The sequence below is a fragment of the Haliotis rufescens genome, unplaced genomic scaffold (assembly GCF_023055435.1).
Source record: "Haliotis rufescens isolate VD_foot unplaced genomic scaffold, xgHalRufe1.0.p SCAF_16, whole genome shotgun sequence".
In the NCBI taxonomy this organism is placed as follows: domain Eukaryota; kingdom Metazoa; phylum Mollusca; class Gastropoda; order Lepetellida; family Haliotidae; genus Haliotis; species Haliotis rufescens.
In genome coordinates, this window is record NW_025963846.1 from 8,674,471 (window position 1) to 8,684,603 (window position 10,133).

Genomic DNA, 10,133 nt, shown 5'->3' on the forward strand with positions numbered 1-10,133 from the left:
GGAATCCCGTCAACGCACATGTTTTTATACTCATTATTGGGTAGTGAAATGAATGGGGCTTGCATAAAAGTCAACTTTTGCATGGAATGCATGCTTTTCTGTAGCAGTTGCGTTTTTGTGACTTGATTCCATACATGTACTACAATATTGAAAACCAAACTTTACTTGTTTGAAAAATACACTAAAATATTGGGGTCACAAGAACTTTTGTTGTTGAGTATATATTTGTTTGTTTGCTGTTTAACGCCTCACTCCGCAATATTCCAGCTATATGACGGCGGTCTGAAAATAATCGACTCTGGACAATCCAGTGATTGATATCATGAACATCGATCCACGCAATTGGGATATGATGACATGCAACAACCAAGTCAGCGAGCCTGTCCACACGATTTATATTTAAATATGTATTTAATAGTGTTTTGGGACACTTTTCGGTGTCAATTTTGCAGGTTTCAACGGCACATGTAGTTCAAGAAATGAGGAAATGATGGGCAGAAGTTTATCTTTGGCTTTTTATACCCCGCCGGGCCAGAATGGCCGAAGGGGGATTATGTCATGGCGCAAGTCCGTCCATCTGTCTGTCTGTCTGCCCGTCCCACAGAGGGTACTAAACTTGTGAAATCAACTCCTCCTACAGTTTCCAGAGAATATCCCTGACACTCTACACACAAGATGTCGACATGATGATGATACGCATATCGCAGTCCCGTTTCATTTCGACTAATTTTGACAGAGTTACTGCCCCTGTTTTATGGAGCTTCATTTGCCTAATTGTGAGAGCGGTACTAAGCTTGTGAAATCAACTTCTCCTCCAGCTTTTAGAGAATATCCCTGACACTCTACACACAAGATGTCTACATGTTGATGATACGCATATCGCAGTCCCGTTTCATTTCGACTAATATTGACAGAGTTACTGCCCCTGTTTTACGGAGCTTCATGAAATCTACTCCTCCTCCAGTTTACAGAGAATATCACAATATCTAACTATAACTATAACTATAGTTAGTTTCCTTGTATAAGGCTTTTGTGGGTGAGCGACATCCTTATGGCATCAGCATTCAGACTGGATTACTCCCAACAAAATGTTCTGCACAATTTGTTTCAAATGCAGTGCCATCTACTGTCGTTAATGTTGGATGTTGTGCTCTCAGAGCACTCTTGTCAAATATGTTGACATTTAAAAGTTATACATACTGTTTGCTATTTCCTTCTTAGTTGAGTGTACTGGCAACTAGTGATATTTTTCATGTTCATGAAACATGATACTACTTCTAGCAAGACCTTCTTACAATGTCATAGTATTCAACTCCTCAGCTGCTATAACAGTTACGTGTTGAAAGGGGGGCACAGGTGGCCCAGTCGTCTAAGGCGCTGCGATTCGCTGTGCAGAGTTGCGTCCCTTGGGCACGCCAGAAACCTATGATTGTGGGTTCGAATCCCGGTTTGCCCCAATTATGTTTCTAGGATTGTCAGCACTATACCTGTGCTCGTGGGTTTCACATAAGTGGTAAAAGTCTGAGACCTGCATCACTTCGGGCTTTCCTCCCACATTAAGCTGACACGCCGTGATATAACTGGAATACTGTTTAAAGCGGCGTTAAACCAAACTCACTCACTCACTCACTCACTCACTCACTATGTGTTGAAAGCATACATGTTGTATGTCCCCCTATCCTATACCCCATGTTGTCTTGTATTAATCTGTGCTCAAACAACTGATGATGTTCTTCAGTGTCAGCATTTAATGGGCTCTGGGGCCCAAGAGGTTATATCCTATGGTGTTTAAGTTTAGGGACACCAAAACTGTCATGTAGAACTGTGATGAGGATAGGCAGCTTGGACAGGGAGAGACTATTAGAATCTCAACTAGTTATTGATACTTGACAGTGAAGGGAACTTCTCTTTATAATCTGAAGATTTGTATTGTGCAGCGACAGCCGTAACACAGGATTTCTGGTAATGATGTAATGTAGGTAGTATTATTAATACTGATGACTATTGTTTGATATGTCCAGACGAGTATAAGCAGCCACACACATGTGCATAAACATCGCTACGTGAGTGCAATCATCTTGAAAGCAACCTTGAAACCTCACCTTGTTAAGGGGGCGGTAGGGTAGCCTAGTGGTTAAAGCGTTCGCTCGTCACGCTGAAGACCCGGGTTCGATTCCCGACATGGGTACAATGTGTGAAGCCCATTTCTGGTGTCCCCCCCGCCGTGATATTGCTGGAATATTGCTAAAAGCGGCGTAAAACCATACTCACTCACTCACTCACTCACTCACTCACCTTGTTAAGATCGAAATTTCCGAAACGAGGCGGAAAATATTGAAACGGAATTGTTTTGGAAAGAGTACATATTCTAGAACCCACATATTCTTCATTCAATTTTGGGTGGTAAAAGTTTGCTCATTGTTCACTTGACGAAACCTTGTTTGGGGGAATTATATTGAAGTAAGTGATCTGATTGTGGTGAAATTTATATTTATATAAATATGCTGCTCTACATGTGTAGTTGTTCACTGGGCGCTGTGCAGAGTTGTGTCACTTAACCATGACAGGATCCGGTTGTCAAGGGTTTGAATCTGACACCCTGTGATATGACTGAAGTATTGTTCAAAGTTGAATAACACCCAGCTCACTCACTTAAAGAAATGTTAAGGTGTTAAATATATTACATTTACTTTGACGAGAAAAGGTCTTGGTTCTCAGGTACACTCAGCATTGACTGCATCTGCTTGCTGACAAAGAGCAAAGCTACGTCTTTTAACACCATGAAAATCAGAAAATGTGCCCATAGCATGGATATTTCATAGTTTTTTATTTCTTCATTTTACAGTTCTAATGTCCCATTTATTTTACAGTACTGAGTACATACATTAGTCAGTTTACAACTTTCTAGTTCATATACTTGTATATTACCCTTTTGTTTTCTTTACGTTGTTTGCTTTTAGTATATATCTTAGTGTATTCGGAAGACACTGTTTGTTTAATTAGATGTCATCACTGTTTTGAAAATCTGTAAACTGACAATTAATTTTCAAGTATATTTCTTGCTATGGTCGATTCCAATGAAGTTGAATGAATTGAGTACTACTTGTATTTGGAACTTTTACTACATGCACAGGTAACATTGACTTGTATAGACTTTGTTTCTTTCAAATGTTCTGCCAAAAATATGAAAATAATATTTTTCGTTTAAAGTAATGATGAAATGTTTCTGTTGGATTTCTTCAATTATATATTTTAAAACATCTTATAGCACAGTATTTAATTTGATTTTGTTTCAAAGGGGTCTATATTGAACGTTTTGAATTATATTTTTCCTCATGTCACTTAAACCAGAAGTCAGATAACGCCTTTGAAATCGACAATTAATGGAATCTTAAAATTTTCTTTTGGCTAACAATAGTAAATTACATTTCAAATTTGTGAACAGAATCTGTAGGCAATGGATTAATATTTCAAAGTGGTTTGTTTAACTATGTTATTGCTCGTATCCCTTGACCAGAAGTGGTGTAATGTGATGCTTTCAAGAATAAATGGAATTTTAAGAGTTTTTGTTTATTGATGAGTGTCATTCACAACTCAAACACGTATGCTGTTTGTTCTTTGAAAAGTAGATATGTGTTTAAAACACCTTGGTCCTCCTTCACAATAATAATAATAATAATAAATGAGTGTCAACCAAGGGAAGTGCCATATCAAATCGGCCCAGACTCAGTGTTTCCAGGAGAGGCCTGAGATCTGAAAGACCACTGCAACGAGTGTACGTGCAGTGTGTTGAGAAGGTCAGCAACCCTGCAGAGTCCTTACCTTGGATGAGGTTGGCTGGCCTGAAAAGTGACACAGAAGGCTTTCTGTTTGCTGCTCAGGACCAGTCACTTCCCACTCGAAACCGTCAATGTGTGATTTTGCATCAAAATGTAGATATGAAATATAGATTATGTAATGAATTTAATGAGACTGTCCAACAGTGGATGTCAGTGGATGCTCAGCTTTGGCACAAACATATGATGGTGTAGATCGATCATTTTATTACCGTCTTCGCCATGCTTGTGGTTTTGACACAGAGGTTCATCCATGGTACGATCCCGGAATATGTAAAGGGTGTCATGGAAAATGATAAATACAAAATTCTTTGGAATAGGCCCATTTACAGCCTCAGACGTATCCAGGCCAACAAACCTGATCTTGTTCTTTTTGATAAATTCAATGAAATCATTTATATCATTGAATTTTCTGTCCCTTTTGACAGTAATGTGATAGACAAGATAGAGGAAAAACATGCCAAATATGCGGACCTCGCTTTCGAAATGTCATGCTTGCATCCCAAGTACCAAGTTGTCAGACTCCCCATTGTTCTCAGTGCCTTAGGTTTGGTACCTCCTAATCTGTTGACTGACATTGGGAGAGTACCCGGGTTTGTTACCAGGAATACAGCCCTTCTGACAATCTGGGTAATGCAGAAGGCTGCAGTGTTGTGAGTCTTTACATTCTCCGAAAAGTTCCCGGTGGGTGTGACTAGGCAGCGCTTCCTGGGAGAAGTCCCACTCGCTGTCTGGGCTGCGTGTAGAGCTGGTGATATCGATGAGCCTAACCAGCCTGACTGTGCCGAGAAAGAAGAGGATGGTGATTCAAAGGAACATTAAGAAATATTTTTCAAACTTTCTACTCCATCATTTCTATAGGTAATTTTTTCTTCTGTTTCACGTTTAAGTCAGCCTTCTAAGATGATGCACAGACTCACCCACATCTTTCATCTGGTGTGGTTGGTATATGTTACATGTCTTAATAGCATATGTCATGATGTACACAATAATCAGATGGAAAGTTTGTGAATAATAGTTACCACTAGAATCTAACATGATAGTGATAATAGTATTTAACAAAATGACTTTGGGATTTAAGAATAAAAACAACACCAATTACAAGAGGGTACCTGTACACTTTTTAATTCCGACGTAAGTATCATTTTCTTTGTTTGGTGTTTAACGAAGAACTCAAAATATTCAAAATAAGTATTGTAATTATATTACGGTATCTACCCTCCCACAGTTATATTGTGTAAATTATCCCCAATGTTACAATGTCACGAGTGACGCTTATGTATATTGTCCTGCATATCAGAAGAAATGTGCCTAACTTTTATAACTCTCACAAATAGCATAACATAGACATCCTAGGAGTTTTATATCCACGATATAAACCTTGAACTATTACACTTATATCCCCACCCAGGGGGCACGGGTGGCCCAGTCGTCTAAGGCGCCGTGATTCGCTGTGCAGAGTTGCGACCCTTTGGGCACGCCAGGAACCAATGATTGTGGGTTCGAATCCCGGTTCACCCCGATTATGTTTCTAGGTTTGTCAGCACCATACCCGTGCTCACGGGTTTCACCGAAGTGGTAAACGTCTGAGACCTGCATCACTTCGGGCTTTCCTCCCACATTAAGCTGCTGCATATAACTGGAACAATGTTAAAAGCGGCGTTAAACCTAACTCACTCTATCCCCACCTGGGATTGTCATAGCATCTTTTGTTTAACATTTTTAAATTAGAGAATAAATTTATTTCCTAAGACGTGGATGAGTTATCAAAGGGACGTAACTCTTACACGCTTGTTTACACTACTCGTTTACGATGTAGATTTTCTTACCCCATTTACACCTGAATACAGAACAGGGAAATTCTTTAATCTGGACCCCGTTAGTGCGACCACCTCGCATGATGATTGGATATATTTTGGAGGTAGAATATTTTCTACAGTGTATGGTGTCGGGTCATAAGTCTCCACTGCCCCATGCTTGCCGTACGAGGCAGCTAAAGTGGGTATCGGGTTGACATGCTCTGTGACAACTGATTGTGTGTCATACTACGATGTCGTGCAGCGTTACTCATGCTTTCCGTCACTGGTTTCACGCCATGGGTTCGATAATTTAGAGACTGAGTTTTATTTTGCTACACAATAACTCTGAATATTGGTTATCTTCAGATGTATATAACAAAGCAGATCAACTCAGCAACTCTCTCATCACTCACTGCGGTGGGGGACTGTTGTCCTTCGATATTAAACTGTAGTCAACGGTTGAGCTGAACATCTGCCTTTGTCAAATCAGCCGTCTTTTCATTGGGAGAAACGTTCGTAAAATATATACACGTGCGTTCGATTGGTAGTACTGATATTTTACCGTTGTCTCTCATACAGACAGTGACACAAAGCCATCTGAGGCAATACAAGTCTACAATACTTTGGAAAGTCTAGATTTCTTCAGTTACACCTGAAAATTAAGAAATGCTCTTGTCTCCTTTTCATAATATATAAGAAGGTGATTTAAAAAAGTTAAATATATTTATTTCAGAGACTAAACGTGCGTCTATCTTTGACGATTTGGTCGAGTTTTAGAAAAAAAACGATAAATACGTCCTGTCCGCGAAACAAAAACAGGCTGACCCAAGACATCAAGTGAGTGAGTGAGTGAGTGAGTGAGTTGGTTGATATTGCCGTTGACAGCTTAATACAAGCCACAAAACCATTTCCATAATCATAATCAATCTCTCTCTGAAAGCAGAGTCCATTTTACTATACCGATTATATCATAAGCATGTTTATGAATCACCAGATAGCGGTGATATCATGTGTTCACTAAAAGGTAAAGGTATCCTGGCCCATCTATGGGACCCGTCACAAACACATGCAAAGGCAAGTTCATTGTTCACCCGTAAAAAAAGGAAATCACATCCCCAAGTACTGTACGATGAATTGGATCACACTATTCAAAACGTCAGCGGCAGAGAATAATCAGTATCGATTATCTGCCGAAAAAACTTTCCATGGGGTGTAAAAAGGCAAACTAATGAAGAAATTTACATGAATAAAGAACTGAAAATCAGTATAGACACCAGATGTTCGCGTAAAGCGTAAACATGTCCTGCTTTACCGGTAGCACCCGACACTCACACATTTTTTTTTATATAGAAATAAGTGTTTGTATGGGTTTTTTGTATGATTTTATTTCTTTTTGGAGTACACAAACAATAAGTTTACAGAATATAGTTCACATGCAATCTTAAATACATACAAGTTACAAAGTATATCTATAGATGGTAACAAACAAACACTATTCCAGTGTCATATTGTTGGATTGTGCAAGTTCGTGGTTTTAAACGAATAGGTGGTGACAGAGAGACCAAAATGTCATGAACTGTGTGTATTTACATTGTGAATATGATATATTTCTGTCGATGTAAAATGAATCGGTTATTTCTTGTTTGATGTGTGGGAAATTTGGTATGGAGTTGGAAATGTTTGATTTGAATATGTTTTGCTTTGTTACAGTTATAATATGATTTAAAACATCATTTCGTTTTTGTTGATATCCTAATAAAATTGTCAATTTTGAACATTCTAGTTCTATTCCAGTTGTCTTTCATCCATTGTGTAAGGTTGTTCCAGATATGTTTTACAATTTTGCACTCAAAGAACATGTGCACTAAGGTTTGTTTTTCCCGTTAACACAAATTGCAAAGACATGATTCTTTATATCCCATTTTGTACAGTGACTCGTTTGTTGGTATAATTCTATGAATAATACTGCATTGGAAGCATTTTTTGTATGTTGTTTATCGCCGCAAAGAAGTACTCGCAGAGTCTGTCATCCCACCTGAGGCGTCGGGGTGTGATACTACACAATCACCCCGGAAAAGCGGCTCGTCACAAATGATGTTGTTAAATGCCGAACTCAGCAATATTCCAGCTATCTGACAGCGGCCTGTAAACGATCGAGTCTGGAACAGACAAACCAGTAATTGATTATATGAGCAACATTCCACGGTTTCGGAGTACGAAGACAAATAATCAAAATCTGTCAAACCTTCAAAATATATTTCCTAAAAGCACTTGATGACATGAATAGCCTTGTGAACAGACGTGTATTATATGATAAATACTAGTACATAAAATATGATATGACTTATTTATAAGCCGTCTTGTATGTTATTTATATGAATTCTATTAGTATTTATGCTCATGTACCACCGGTGGGGGTTGTTTTTTTAAGAATAAATCCACATCACACGAACAGAGTATCGTCATATCCTTATCATACCTATATTTGGCAGAACAAGTTTGATCTGACTCTTGTGGTCTGCTAATTATAGAAAACAGCCCTAAAAGGTTACCTACCACTCCTGTATGGCGGTTGCTAACCCACGTTTTGCCAACTAACAGATAAGCCAACTGTCTGTATTGTTCACAAGTACTACGGTTGCCATGGCGTTATACATTGTCCACCACAGCTGTTTCCCTATGCACGAGACAATCCTAAATTTAGGATGCAGTTAATGTAACAACATTTTGTTCTAATGACTTGGACCTGGTTTTTAAAATCAGTACATCTTTTGATAGGTGTAGTGGAATTATGTGTTCGATATTTTTTAATTGTGTACAGTGTAACCCCTTTAATCCGGAAACGGCTTGTACGGACCCACTCGGAGGAATGCATCTTGAATCGTGTATGTGTTATCAAAGGTACATTACCCCATACCAATAAATCGTTAATACGGAAATTTGGTAATCCGGACGATTCCAGTATAACGGTGCCATCAGGATTAATGCAATAAACAATATTTCAACTGTAATCGTGAGGATTAAAGCTAAAAACAATATTTCAACTGTAATCGCCAGGATTAATGTTGTATACCATTTTTCAACTGTAATCTTCAGGATTAATGCTATAAACAATACCCCATCTGTAATCGTCAGGATTAATGCTATATACCATATCCCAACTGCAATCGTCAGGAATAATGCTATATACCATATCCCAACTGTAATCGTCAGGATTAATGCTGTTTACAATTTTCAACCGTAATCGTCAGGATTAATGCTATATACAATACCCCATCTGTAATCGTCAGGATTAATGCTATAAACCATATCCCAACTGCAATCGTCAGGATTAATGCTATATACCATATTTCAACTGATCATCAAGATTAATGCTATAGACAATATTCAAACTGCAATCGTCAGGATTAATCCTATATACAGTACCCCAACTGTAATCGTCAGGATTAATGCTATATACCATATTTCATCTGTAATCGTCAGGATTATTGCTATACACCATACCCCAACTGTAATCGTCAGGATTAATGCTATACACCATATTTCATCTGTAATCGTCAGGATTAATGCTATATACCATATTCCAACTAATCATCAGGATTAATGCTATAGACAATATCCAAACTGCAATCGTCAGGATTAATGCTATAAAGAATACCCCATCTGTAATCGTCAGGATTAATGCTAAATGCAATACCCCATCTGTAATCGCCAGGATTAACACTATATTCATTATCCCAACTGTAATCGTCAGGATTAATGCTAAATGCAATACCCCATCTGTAATCGTCAGGATTAATGCTATAAAGAATACCCAATCTGTAATCGTCAGGATTAATGCTAAATGCAATACCCCATCTGTAATCGTCAGGATTAATGCTAAATGCAATACCCCATCTGTAATCGTCAGGATTAATGCTATAAAGAATACCCCATCTGTAATGGTCAGGATTAATGCTATAAAGAATACCCCATCTGTAATCGTCAGGATTAATGCTAAATGCAATACCCCATCTGTAATCGTCAGGATTAATGCTAAATGCAATACCCCATCTGTAATCGTCAGGATTAATGCTAAATGCAATACCCCAACTGTAATCGTCAGGATTAATGCTAAATGCAACATCCCATCTGTAATCGTCAGGACTAATGCTAAATGCAATACCCCATCTGTAATCGTCAGGATTAATGCTAAATGCAATACCCCATCTGTTATCGTCAGGATTAATGCTAAATGCAATACCCCATCTGTAATCGTCAGGATTAATGCTAAATGCAATACCCCAACTGTAATCGTCAGGATTAATGCTAAATGCAACACCCCATCTGTAATCGTCAGGATTAATGCTAAATGCAACACCCCAGCTGTAATCGTCAGGATTAATGCTAAATGCAACACCCCATCTGTAATCGTCAGGATTAATGCTAAATGCAACACCCCATCTGTAATCGTCAGGATTAATGCTAAATGCCATACCCCATCTGTAATCGTCAGGAT